Consider the following 14,139-nt stretch of genomic DNA (forward strand, 5'->3'; position numbering starts at 1 on the left):
CATTCCAGCCCAAGAAAGTGCTAGTCTAGTCACAGACTGAGGAAAGCATGGATGATGAGGCTGAGGTGGCCTTGGGGAGAAAAATAGCTACAGGGAAGCCACCAGTCCAACTGGGAGAGTGTACCAATCACCATGTAAACCATATAGATTTGTGGCTTCCAACGCTTAGCCCAAGGGCCACCTCCCAATTGAGGCCTTTCCCCACTTTTCCTTTTAAGGTTAATCTCTATCTACCTTGTTAGCAGTTTTGAATTATCTTTTTACATGCCAGGATTCTCATTAGAAAGCAAACTCTTGGAAAACATTAACACTTTGTGGACTGCTTAACATGTTTTCTGGCAGGTATTAAGAAGTATACCAATGTTTGTTGATTGTCTGATGAAATATCATTTGTTGAGAAATTTTGTGGAAAGCACTAAACCGAGATGACAGGGAGATATCAAGCTTAGCTGAAACTCAATCCTTTCTCTCGCTTACTCCCAGCTGCAGGTTAGAAAGAGATATTTAAATATCTCTACTGCTAAACAGAATAAAAGAGCAGCAGATAGAAAATAACGGTCCCAAGGTAAGGAAAACACAGGACAAATGGCGGATATATTTTCTAAGAAGGCATCTCCCTATTGTCTTGAAGCATACAAAGTCCTTCCCTCCCAATAGTGCTGTCAGGTAGAGAGTACATGTCATTTTCTCTGCTTGCTGCTGACTTCTTGAAGGGATGGATATTAAAAAATAAACCTGATTTCCTTGGGATGTGAGGAAGCAGTTGACGATATACTTTTCATCATCTGTGCAGGAGGTAGAAAACAGGTCTTATTTTCTGTAGTAAAAAGGTCCAAAGGCTCATAGTGCTAAGGATCATCAGGAAAATGAATTTAATGATTGCTATTCCTATACCTGGAGGGTTTGTGGGAAATTTAGCTCATTCATAATATTTTTTATTGGACACCTGCTATATGGAAAGCATTCTAGGACATAATGAGAAGGTATTCTCTATCCAAAGATGCTCATCATCTAGCTGTGGGATAATGGGATAAAATGTATTATTATGTAACTGAACCAGTGGGGTGATATACCGGATAGGGTGCTTGTCTTAGATACAGGAAGAACTAAGTTAGAAACTGCCTCAGACTCCTAAGAACTGTATGACATTAGGCATTAATTAACCTCCTTCAGTCTCAGTTTTTTTCATATATAAAATGGATATATTTGCACCTATTTATCAATGCTTTGTCACAATTGAATGCAGTAATACATTCAAGGTGCTTTGTAAATTTAAAATGCTATATATAAATTAATACTACTCACACACATATGTATAAATTATTCTTGCTATTAAAAATTCCAAGGAAACAGGAAAAAAACAAATTTAATCCACACCAATACCTAGTTAACTGACAAATCAGCATTATAATGTATAGTAGATTAACAAGTCTGATTGGCTTCTTGGTTCCTATCCTTGCCCTCCATGAGATTCTATTTTTGAGTCTGTTCTTTGTTCATGAATCCTCAAATTATTCCATCTTCCAAGGGTCTCAGGTATACTTCTCTTATGCCACCTCAGAGTAACTTCCTAGAAATAGAAGGTAAAAAGATTCAGGGCTGTCATTTTGGATTTGAACCCTCATTCTCTGACTCCTCGTTCAGTGAGTTCTCTATTGTTCCACACTGTCTCTGCAGATAAAGATAGATAGACAGACAGACAGATAGTTATTATCTACATGTTAATATAAAAATCTATATTCCTTCCCTTTATTGACATATATTGTCCATCTCTATATTTGTGTGTATAATATATACACACATATACACATATATATGTGTATATGAGTGTATTTATAGAGAAATATGTATATATATATATATAATATACGTATATTTCCCCACAAATTTTCAAAAGTTGCTTTTATGTATGAAAATTTTTTTAAAAAACTCAAAAATTTGGATATTCTTGCTCTCTTCCTCTCCCTCTCCTTCTCCCTCTCTCTGTCCTTATCTGTGTCCATGTAACTGTCTCTCAGTTGGGGTTATAATCAAAGTTAGTTAAAAAATTAGACTGAGGGGCAATCATCTGTTATTTTAACATTGGCAGGATCACTGGTGCTGATAACATACTGCTACACTCCCTTATACCCTCACCTCTGGACTATTGTAGTTATTGGCTCCTTGGTCTCAAGACAATATGTCTCTCCCAACTTCAATCCATATTCCACCCAGCTGTCTAATTGATTTTCCTAAAGCACAAGTCTATTCATGTCACAAACGCATATCCTCATTTAATCGTTTTCAGTAGTTCCCGATTGGTTCCAGAATCAAATTTGAAAGCCCATTTAGTTTTTAAAGTGCTTAATAACCTAGTTGCTCCCTACCTTTGTAGTCTTATTTGCGCGCGCACACACACACACACACACACGATGAAATCAGTCTCCTTTCTGTTCCTCGGAATAGCAAGTAAATTTCCTGATTCTGAGCCTTTACACTTGCTGTCTACCAACCTGGAAGCCACCTATGCTCATCTCTGCCCCCCTAACTTCCTGTTTGATTCCAAATCTAAGTGAAAGCATAACCTTCTACAAGAAACTTTTCCTATTTTTCTCACTGTCAATGCCTTCCTTCTCTTGATTATCTCTTATTTATCCTATATACTTGTTTCCATAATTCTTTACTCCAAAAGTAGATTGGAAGTCCCTTGGGAACAGGAACTGTCTCACCAAGATCCTCTTCATCTTGTCAATAAGTGCCCTTATTCTTCCACCAGAATCTAATTTGAAATAAAATGACCTTAGTCAATATCCCTTGTTCCTATTTTCATGGATGAGAAAACGGTGCTTCTTCATGAATTATAAAAGATGTCTCAACTAAGTTTTATATCTTCTTGAAGTGAGTTTGAAAACATTCTCTTCAACATATTCCTAACAATTTGGTAGATTTCTGACTCCAGAAAGTAAGCACATTCCCTAGCTACTTTTAAAGTTGTTAAAGTTCTATTTGGAAACTGAACGCATTTCCCCAACATACTTAGGTTGATACTAAAATAATTTGGAAAAGTAGTGAAGGATCCTCAAAGTCAGCATGTTTCTCATATGTTGAATGAACCATGTCAGTTCCTTGCAATGCACAGGGCTAAAATAGCTTGTATCCTCCTACAGTGAAGTATACAGACCATGATGAACCATAAAATAAAATCTTGCTTTCTCTAATTTTAGCCTAAAACTTAACAATAACTTAAATACATGGATATGCATAAACAAGAAAATTCTTCCTACTTCAGCATGGTATTCACTTATCTAGTAAATACCTGAAGTATGATTTTAACTAAAATCTTCCTGAATACACATCCAGTAGTTTTATTTTCATTCCACGTAGATGTTGCCCCTAAATTCTAGTGAAGGAGCAGATACCAGAGAATTGGAGATATCTAGATATAGATTGAAACACACAGTTAATTTTAAAGTGGTATTTTCTTGAGGTCCTTCATTAGTCCATTTTCTATCCTCCACCTGCTCTCAGTAACATGAAAACCATTTTTAAAATGTGTCCAGAAGTGAATGTGCTACTACAGCTGAGGTCTAACTAAGAAAGAATGTATTGAGTTTCTCAGCTCTCTGGTCTTTAACATCATTAATTCTGACATGTAACTTCGGATTTCAAGAGCATTTTACTGCCTATTTCATCGTATGAAAAACTTGAGAAGACACAATGGCCTTGTCTTCTGGATATTATTTTAAATCTTCCCTTTTCCCCCAATTCTCTTCAGGTAGACTAGAAGAAATGCAAGTGAAAAAACAAGGAATATTGAATAATTTGATAAAGAAATATTATCTGATTGAGACTATACTTCAAAAATTTCAGCTTACAAGTCAATACAAAATACTTCAACTCCAGAAAAAAAGGAAGTTAATAATAAGAAGAGATTAATCCTAAGTGAATTAGGGAGGTAAGATCTATGTTTTCTAAGTACCTTGACAAGTGAGATTTACAATCTTCTATAGGAGAGATGGAAGATTAAAAAAAATGTCTTTTTACCAGCCATGGAAAAGGCTTCCCACCCTATCCAAAAAGAGTTTATACAAATGAATATGAAGCCAAATTGCCAAGGCAATTGCTAGGCCTTCCTAAGGAAGAGATTGCCAATGATTTCACCTGAATCAGAAGTTAGAAGCAGTAGCCTGAGTACAAAGCAAGCAGTGTGTGTTTAAAATTCTGTCCTTCATTGAAGTTCTGCATTGAAGACATGGAGAAAAATATAATTCCATAATAAAGCAGGTATAATATCAATGGAAGGCATCATTAGAGGCATTATTTATCTCCTTGTGAAGTGAGCCCTGCCTGCATGTATTTTCTATGGCCCAGTTTCTGCAGACAGGTAAATTGGCCATATATATTAATATTCAAATGTGCACCCTTACATGTGTGTACTCTGCTTCATTCAACTTTGACTTTTGTATTGTATGTATTTATGGGAAAGTGACCACAAGATTACTAAGTGAAAAGCTTTTTGCTAGTAAAACAAAAACAAAAACAAACAAAAAACAAAAAAAAAATAAGAGTTTTTATCATCTGACCATTGAAGCTAAAAATATGAATGGAGTTAATGACTTGTGAGCTAAAGTTTTACAAGTATAACTTTCTCTTTAAATATGATATAGGTGTTCTTTGAGGACCCATTATAAGGCGAGAGAGTGTTCACTTAAGGCACTTCTTGAGGGTTGTCAACAAAATCAACACAGATTTTGGTGTTATGTCTCTAGTAACTGCATAACCACCTACTTAATTCCAGTGCAACTGTCTGGAACCTTCAGGAAATTGTCTCAAAGTAGGAAGAGTCTTCCCACAAAATACTTGAAACCATGGTTATGAGGGAAGGGGCATAAAACTAATCTGGGTAGAAGTATCAATAATTATCTAAAATGCCATGAAGATGGTTGTTCAGCATTACTTATATTAAAGAGAGATAAGAAACCCTAAACGACAGTTCTTTATATTCAACCTCCTTCCACAGACAGAAGAATAAGAGGGAAAAAAAGTATATGAGAAGAGTAGAACTTCTTTTCCATGAGACTGAATGAAGCTGATTAAGAGCATTATTTGAGTGGATATTTGACATTCTATCAAAAAAGGGCAAGTAGGAAGAGCCATGGGAAAGAACTGGACATGGAAACAATGAGATTTTCTACAGTGGCCTTTATGTAATCCAGCACAGTAATCATGACCTGATGTCACTAAGGAGAAAGGGTATGTACTGCTTTTTATTATTGATGAGTTTAACAGAGAAGATAAAAGCATATACCTTATACAAAGAAAGATTTCTATGACAGAGAGTGTTTGCATTATCAATAATATGGAGCAACTCACGCATGGAACTAAGAGGCTGCAGCTCCTATCCACAGCATGGATGACATATCACGGTTTCTCTAACTCTCCCAAGGCAGTTCAGATGTGCCTAGTGCTCTGTACTTTTGGGAAAGATGTCCAACCACTAAGACTTCTCCCCATGAAGTAAATATGGGACCAGAATATCTGCTTTCCACCTATGACTTACTAAACATTATGTATTCTCTAACTGCTTTTTTAAAAAATAGTTGATTCCCAAACAGTATATTTTACGAGATTATTACATATGAATACAAGTGAGAAGGAAGTATGAGGGGGAAAAGGGTAAGCAAGGAGGGACTTGCTAATAATTTCCAAATATTGTAAACAAAGGAGATATCACTTCATGTACTATTTGGAGAAATGTTATATTCATATTCTTTTCGTAACATATTTTGGGATCTCTGAAAGCAAGGACATTGCACTATTGGATCCTCCTTCTAACCTCATTTTCTTCATCTTACCCAAAGCTAAAACAAAATACAGAAGAAAAAACAGAGCATATGTTCTGAGGAATCATTTTCAGTCTGACTCCAAGCTTTTCTGTCTATGTGAAACTGGGAAAGTCCTTTAGCATTTCTGAGTTTCAGTGTCCTTGATATGATATTCTTGGAAGTATTTGTAGAACGGAGAAAATAATATTTACATCACAAACTTCCAATAGCTATTGGAAAGACACTAGTTTCCAAAGTGACTTATGCTTGGCCTACATGGCGAGGATTATTGCTGCTTATGCTAAAGATGAAGCGGACATGAAATCTCATCAGAAACTGAGTCTGGTATAGTCAGAATTCCATTGTTTTTCTCCTCAAGTTGCTTTAGATATGATAATAATTTTGTTCAAAGAATGATTTCTGATTAAGAAGTTTTGAAGGCTATCTACTTGTTGCCTGTTATAACCGGAGTCCTAGGAAATGGTTATTTCATATACAATTATGGTTTTCATGTCATCACTCAGACAAGACACAAACCCATAGACTTAATTGTAATTAATTTGTTCTTTGTCAATACCATATTTCTTCTCTTTAAGAGAATTCCCATAGTACAATAGATTGTGGGAATTTAAATTATATTTGGAATGATGTTGTGTGTAAGATGACAATTTACCTGCAGAGAGTGTGCAGAGACCTTTCTCTCTGTAGTACTTGTCTCCTGAGTGGCTACCAGAGTATTGCTGTCAGCTCCAGTAGCTCCAAGTGGGCAGCCCTGAAAGCTACAGGCCCCAAGTGCTTCTTTTCCATTTGTGTTCTTGGCCGGATCTTCAATATGCTAATAGATATTACTTGTCCTGCGTATGCAATTGTTCCAAGGAATAGGACAAACATGAAAGGGAGAAATGACCTAGATTATTGCTCTTTAAAGTCATATGCCAAGAATACTTTAAGAATTCCATCCTGGAAGTCTATCTATTTAATTACGTTTGTGTCTTTCATGGTCATTACCAGTGACTATATGGTTTATGTCCTGTACAGACACCATCAGTGCGTCCAACACATTCACAGCAGCAACCTCACTCCCAGATCCTCCCCTGAGATCAGAGCCACTAAAGTCATTCTGATACTGGTAATCATCTTTTTCTTCTTTAACATAACATATTCCATCTTTAATACTTACTCTAGTTATGCTCAAGTGACTTGAAACTGGGTACTATATATTGCAGCAATTATGTCCATGTTTTTTCAAATGGTCAGTCCCTTTCTGTTTATCACTAGTGACAGCAGGATCCCACAGATATTCTGTGATCTTCATCAAGAAGGAAATACTCATCCATGACACACTCATCAATGATATCATGTCAAACACCTCAAAAGTCACAGTATCAAAGAACAAATGAATTGGAGCTATCATTGGAGATTATCTAGTCCAATATCCTAGGGATAATGAGGTCTAGGATAAGGATTATTTTAGAAATAAAGGGGTTTTGTTTTGTCCTGCTCTCTCCTTGTGGGCCACATTTTCCTTGGAAAGTAAATGGCAGCTAAGCACACAATTCAAAGTGACCACGCTTTTAGCTTTGGATTCTGGAAATTTCTTTTTATATGGTTAAGCCTCTAAACCCGTTCCCCTTTTTCCTTTCCATCCTTATCACTGGTATATACAAGTCTGTCTTCCGAGGAGGAACGTTTTATGAAAATGAGCTGCACTGTTTTATGTTCCAGGCATAGTCCATCCTATAAACTTAGCAAGACTTCATGATGAATCTGATCCCTGGAAATCTCCCTGTCTTGTCCCTCGTATCAAATGATTTTTTTTGTCAGCTCCCAAAGTATATTAAAGAAGTGGCACTGATTTTTACACAACAGTATCCTTGCATTTGGTTCAAATGAGTCCGTGGTACTTGATCACTTCAGGGAAGACTGATTAAATTGTTCTCCTGAGAGGCTCCTAACAAACTCAGAGCATATCTTACCAAAGGGATCAGCAACATGCCAGCACAAAAGTCTCAGTCTTAACACTTTTCTTTCTTTCTCTCTGTTCATGCACACACACACACACACACACACACACACACACACACACACACCTATACACCTACCCACACACCTACACCCGTACATATAAACACACTCAGAAGATGTTGATTGTTTTATGTATACAAATATTTATAGTTTATAATTGTAATAAAATATCCAGAACGATACTTTTCCTAGAGAAAGAGGATAGATAGCACCTAAGATGCATCTAAGAGAATATATTCTTTGGCAAGAAGGACTCAAATATTCAGAGTTTCTGTCTAAATGTGGATATGAAATCTACTTTGAGATTGTGTGCCAGTCACATCACCATTCAGTAATTTATTTTCCTCATCGCTACAATGGAATAAGAATTCCTTTTTGTCTCCTTTGTTGGCTGGTTGAGAACTTCAAGTTAAATGATAGAAATTCAAAGGAGGAAGGGTCCTAAAGGGTCATCTGTGGGTAAGAAAGAATAAGCTCATGTATAGTGAGTGTGGTACTGCACAGAGCAAGAACATTTTTGGGACAGTGTGTCTGGGGACTCTAACTGAGGCTTATTGGGAGACAGGAGTCTCTGAGATTGAGCCTTAAGACAGATTCAGAAAATAACAGTAAGGAGGACCTGAGGCTTGGAACACCATTACATACAACTCAAAGATTAAAACATGATTATAGCAATAAAATTCTTAAATAAAATGGAACAAAATAAAAATAAGTAAGTAAAGGAAAAAGGAACTTGGCATAGGTAGGTACAATTAGGTAAAGATCTAGGTTCATATTCAGAGGAAGATAGTGTGGCAGAGAAATGTCATTTTGACTTCCAAAAAGTCATGTCAGCTGGCCTAAAGTCCACAAAGAGTTCTTGGAAGAGCTTTAAAAGAAATTCAAAAATCAGAGAGATTGAGGAAAAATTTAGGAAAAAATAAAAGCAATTTAAGAAAATTATGAGAAGTTCACCAACTGGGAAAAGAGGATGAAAATTTTAAGGAAGAAAATAACTGCTTGAAAAGAAGAATTGGGCAAGCACAATCAAAGAGCATGTTAAGAAGAATTAATAAAACTAGAGAGAAAAAAGAAGAGAATTTGAAATGTCATTAGAAAAAAAACTGACCTGGAGAACAGATCAAGGAGAGACGACAGAATTGTTGGAGTACCTGGAAGTTATGATCAAAAAACGGAACTTGATACAGCATTACAAGAAATTATTAAAGAAAATCCCTTTGAAATTCTAGAACAAGAGGGCAATGTAGAAATAGAAGAAAAAAATCTACTGTTCACCTCCTGAAAGAGATCCCAGGAGGAAAACTTATAGGAATATTACAGGCAAGTTACATAACTTCCCAGTTGAGTAGAAAATATTGAAAACAACAAGGAAATAAAAAAAACAATTTAAATATTGCAATGATGCAGTCAGAATTTCACAAGACTTGGCCATTTCTACACTAAAAGAAAAAAAATTAACATACGTCTTCCAACATTTTACAGTTATGCCTTTCACACTGTGACTGTCTCCATCACAGTTTCTATGCATCTTGGATTGTCAGAAGAAATTAAGTGGGAATTTGGGTAGATCATTTCAGAATTTGCAAATGATACATAAAGGCCAGCAAATGACACAGAGCCTATGAACAATACAATTACAAAACACTTTTAACATGAATAAAGTCAGGTATAAATAAACATCGGTTCCTCATGGGTAGACTGAGCTAATACAATGCAAATGACAATTCTATCCAAAATAATTTACTTATTCAGTGTCATAACCATGAAGCTATCAAAAATTATTTTATAGAGCTAGAAAAAATAATAAAATTGATTTAGAAGAAGAAAACGTCAAAAACATCAGGGGAACAAATGAAAAGAATGCTAGGGAAGGTAACCTAGTGATATTAGATCATAAATTGTATTATAAAGCAGTAATTATCAAAGCAACTTGGTACTGTCTAAGAAAAAGAGTGGTGCATAAGTGGAATATGTTAGGTACACAAGACAACAGTAGTCAATGACTAAAGTAATCCACTATTTGATAAATTGAAAGACCTCAGTTTCTGGGATAAGAACTCATTATTTGACAATAACTGTTGGAAAAACAAGAAAATGGTATGGCAGAAACTGGGCATAATCCAACATCTTACACTGTATATCAAAATAAAATCAAAAAGGGCAAATGATTTAAATATAAAAGCTAATACTGTAAGTTAACTAGGAGAGCAAGAAATAGCTGTATTAGATTAATGGAGAATGGAAGAATTTGTGACCCAACAAGAGATAAAGAATATTATGAAATGCAAAATGGATAATTTTCATTACATTAAATTGAAAAGTTTTTGCACAAACAAATCCAATGCAACCAAGGTTAGGAGGGAAGAAGAAAACTGGGAAAGAATTTTTAAATCCAATTGTCTCTGATAAAGGCCTCATTTATAAAATATAGAGAGAACTGAGTCAAATTTGTAACAATACAAATCATCCCCCAATTGATAAATTGTCAAATGATATGAACAGCAGTTTTCAGATCAAGAAATTAAAACTATTGATAATTATATGAATAAAGCTCCAAATATCTATTGATTAGAGAAATGTAATTTTAAAAGAATTTACTTACCACAGCACTCCTATCAGATTGACTAACATGACAAAACAGTAAAACTATAAATGCTGGAGGAGATGTGGGAAAATTGGAAAACTAATGTATTCTTGGTGGGGTTGTGAACTACATGTAAGGGGTTTTAAAAGTGTGCGTACCGTTTGACCCAGCAATGCCACCTCTAGGGCTATCTTCCAAAAAGATTATGGCTGTGGCTGTGGTCCTTTGCTCCCAAAGAGGACAAAAATCACATCACTATGCTAAAGTCAAGTTTCAGTATGTCCAACTATGGCTGATCAGACCATTATGAGCTTGGAATGCTCTTCCATAGGTTAGGCACAAATAGTTTATGTGAAAATTTGGGGTGCATACTCTAAGTTTGCACATTGTACATTTCCTTTAGGTTGTTTCAATTCTGCTTTGCTCATAGAGCACAGCAACTTCTCTGATGCAGGCACACCATGCTGAGTGGTCCTGTGCCAGTGTCTTCCATGTCACACAATCCCTTTCAAAGTTTTTGAGAGACTTTGAGAGTATCCTTGTATCACTTTTTCTAACCATCATGTGAACACTTGTCCTGTTTGAGTTCTTCATAAAGTAGTGTTTTGGGCAGCATACATTTTGCATTCAAACAACGTGGTCAGCCCATCAGAGTTGCACTCTCTGAGGCAGAGTTTGAATGCTTGGAAGTTTAGTTCGAGTAAGGTCCTCAGAATCTGGTACCTTATGCTGCCACATGATCTTCAGAATCTTCTTAAGACAATTCAAATGGAAGTGATTCAGTTTACTGGCATGGTGCTGGTAGACTGTCCAGATTTCACAGGCATGCAATGAGGTCAGCACAATGGCTCTGTACACCTTCAGTTTGGTATTGAGTCTAATACGTCTTCTATCCCATGCTTTTCTTCAGAGCCTCCCAAACACTGAGGTAGTTCTGGCAATAAATGGGTCCACATTGTTTCTAATGTGTACATTCCTGGAGAGTGTACTGCCTAGGTAAGTGAACTTATCCACAACATGCTAAATTCCTCCATTTGCCATAACCAATGGTTCCACGTATGTATGGTGTTGTGTTTGTTGATGGAGCAACTGTGTTTTCTTGGTGATCATAAATAAATCATAAAAATGGGCAAAGGACCCACATGCACAAAAATACTTATAGCAGCATTTTGGGGGGCATGGCCAAGAACTGGAAATTGAGGTGATATGAATCAATCGTGGAATGACTGAACAAGTTGTTGTATATGAATGTAATGAAATATTATTGTCCTACAAGAAATGATCAACAGGCATACTTCAGAAGCATCTGGAAAGATATATAAACTGATGCTGAGTGAAATGAACAGAAAGAAAAGAATACTGTACACAACAAAAGCCACACTGTGTGATGACTAACTTTGATAGACTTAGCTTTTCTCAGCAATGCAAGGATCTAAGACAACTCCAAAAGACTCATTATGGAAAATACTGTCCACATCCAGAGGAAAAAGCTATGGAATCTGAATGTAAGTCAAAGCATTCTATTTGCTGTCTTTTGTTTGTTTGTTTGTGTTGGTTTTTGTCTTTCTAATGGGTACTCCATTCATTGTAATTCTTCTTTACAAGATGACTAATGTGAAAATACGTTTAATAAAAATGCATATGTAAAGTGCTTATCAGATTGCATGCGATATTGAGGAGGGGAGGGAGGTGGAGAAAATTTAAAACTCAAAAGCTTATAGAAGTGAATGATGAAAACCAAAATCAAATTAACTTAAAGAAAAAAGATAAACAAGAAAGGGAAATCCTAAGGGTATTAATTAGGGTAAAATGTTTCCATTCCTACATGGGAAGATGATACTTGTAACTCCTAAAAATTTTCTCATTATTAAAGGTGTTAGAAGGAGTATACATAGACAGAGGATATAGGTGTGAGTTGAATATGTAGGAATGATATTGTAATGTTAATATAAAGTTAATGGTGTGGGGAGGGGGGGAGTTAAAGATCTTCTCTGCCCATTAATAGGTCTCAATATCTTTTGTTAATTTCTATTAAGGCACTGGATCAGAACGACATGCCCTCCAGCACTGAAAATTTTATAAATACTCTGAGATGAGGTTTTACTTTGGGACTTACTTATCTGAAGTGTTTGGTCAGATGAGACTCTGGGTAACTGCTAAGAAGCCCCCAGACTTGAAACCCCAGGTGTCGGTGCTACTCTCTCTGGTAACTATGTATGTATATAATGATGAGACAGTTGGGTCTCTCTGTTGATCTGTGATGTATGTATGTATTGCTTATGGTCAAAGAGTTGGAAACCCTGTCTCTTGGTCTTTCTGTTTGTAATTTCTGCTTGCAATTTCTGTTTATATTTTCTCTGAAGTTTAGGAAGCTGACTTTTTCCTCGAACAAAGTGGATGATATATGTACTTGAATAAAGTAGATTGCTGACCTCTTAAAACTTGCTTTCCTTTCAGAAAAGTAGATCTAAGAACTTACACAGCAGGTCATCCTGTGTATTTTCAGGTCCTTGTTGTTATAGTTATCTAAAATTTAAATAAAAGGGTGAAAGAGAAATGTATTGGGAGAAAGGGAACAGGATAGGTAGAATGGGGTAAATTATCTCACATAAAAATGGAAAGAAAAAATTTTTATGGTGGAATGATAGAGATGGTGAGGAGTGAGTGAATCTTACTCTCATTAGAATTGTCTCAAAGAGGAAATAATGTACACACTCAATTGGGCATAGAAATCTATCTTACCCTATGGGAAAATAGGAAGGGAAGGGGATCAGAGAAAGAGGGAGGTGAAAGAAGGGAGGGCAGATTCAGGGAGAGGGTGTCAGAAGGAAAACTCTTTTGAGGAGGGACAGGATGGAAAGAAAGAGAAAATAGAATAAATGATGGGGGAATAGTATGGAAGGAAATACCATTAGCAATAGTAACTGGGGAAGAATTTGGAAGAAAATTTCTCTGATAAAGGTCTCTTTTCTCAAACATATGGAGAACTGAGTCAAATTTATAAAAGTAAGAGTGATTCTTCAATTGATAAATGATCAAAAGATGTGAAGAGTTTTCAGATGAAGTAGTCAAATCTATCTAAAACTATACGAACAAAAAAATGTTCCAACTCACCACTGATTGGAGAAATGCAAATTAAAACAATTCTGAAGGAAAAGGACAAATGGTGGAGGGGATGTAGAGAAAATTAGACATTAATTCGATTTTGGATGAATTTTTGAACAGATTTAATCATTCTGTAGAGCAATTTGTACCTAGCCTAAAAGGCTATAAAACCATGCATATCTTTTGAACTAACAATACCACCACTACGTCTTTATCCCAAAAGAGATAAAAAACAAAAACGATAAGTAAATATATATTGCAGCTCTTTTCTGGTGGCAAAGAATTGGAAACGAGGGGATATCCATCAATTGGGGAATTGCTGAACAGATTGTTTTATGTCATTATGATGAAATACTATTGTTCTATAAGAATAATGAGCAAGACACTCTCAGAAAATCTGGCAAGACTTCCGTGAGCTGATGCTAAGTGAAATGTACTGTGTACCAAGTCAAAGCAATATTGTAAGATAATCAACTATGAATGACTTTGCTATTCTAAATAATACAATAATACAAGGACAAATGGTGAAAAATACTATGACTACCCAGAGAGAACTGATGGTATCTGAATACAGATTGAAGGATAGTTTCATTTTTTGTTTTATTTTTCCAGAGATGCTTT

The sequence above is a fragment of the Notamacropus eugenii genome, chromosome 6 (genome assembly GCF_028372415.1).
Source record: "Notamacropus eugenii isolate mMacEug1 chromosome 6, mMacEug1.pri_v2, whole genome shotgun sequence".
NCBI classification, from domain to species: domain Eukaryota; kingdom Metazoa; phylum Chordata; class Mammalia; order Diprotodontia; family Macropodidae; genus Notamacropus; species Notamacropus eugenii.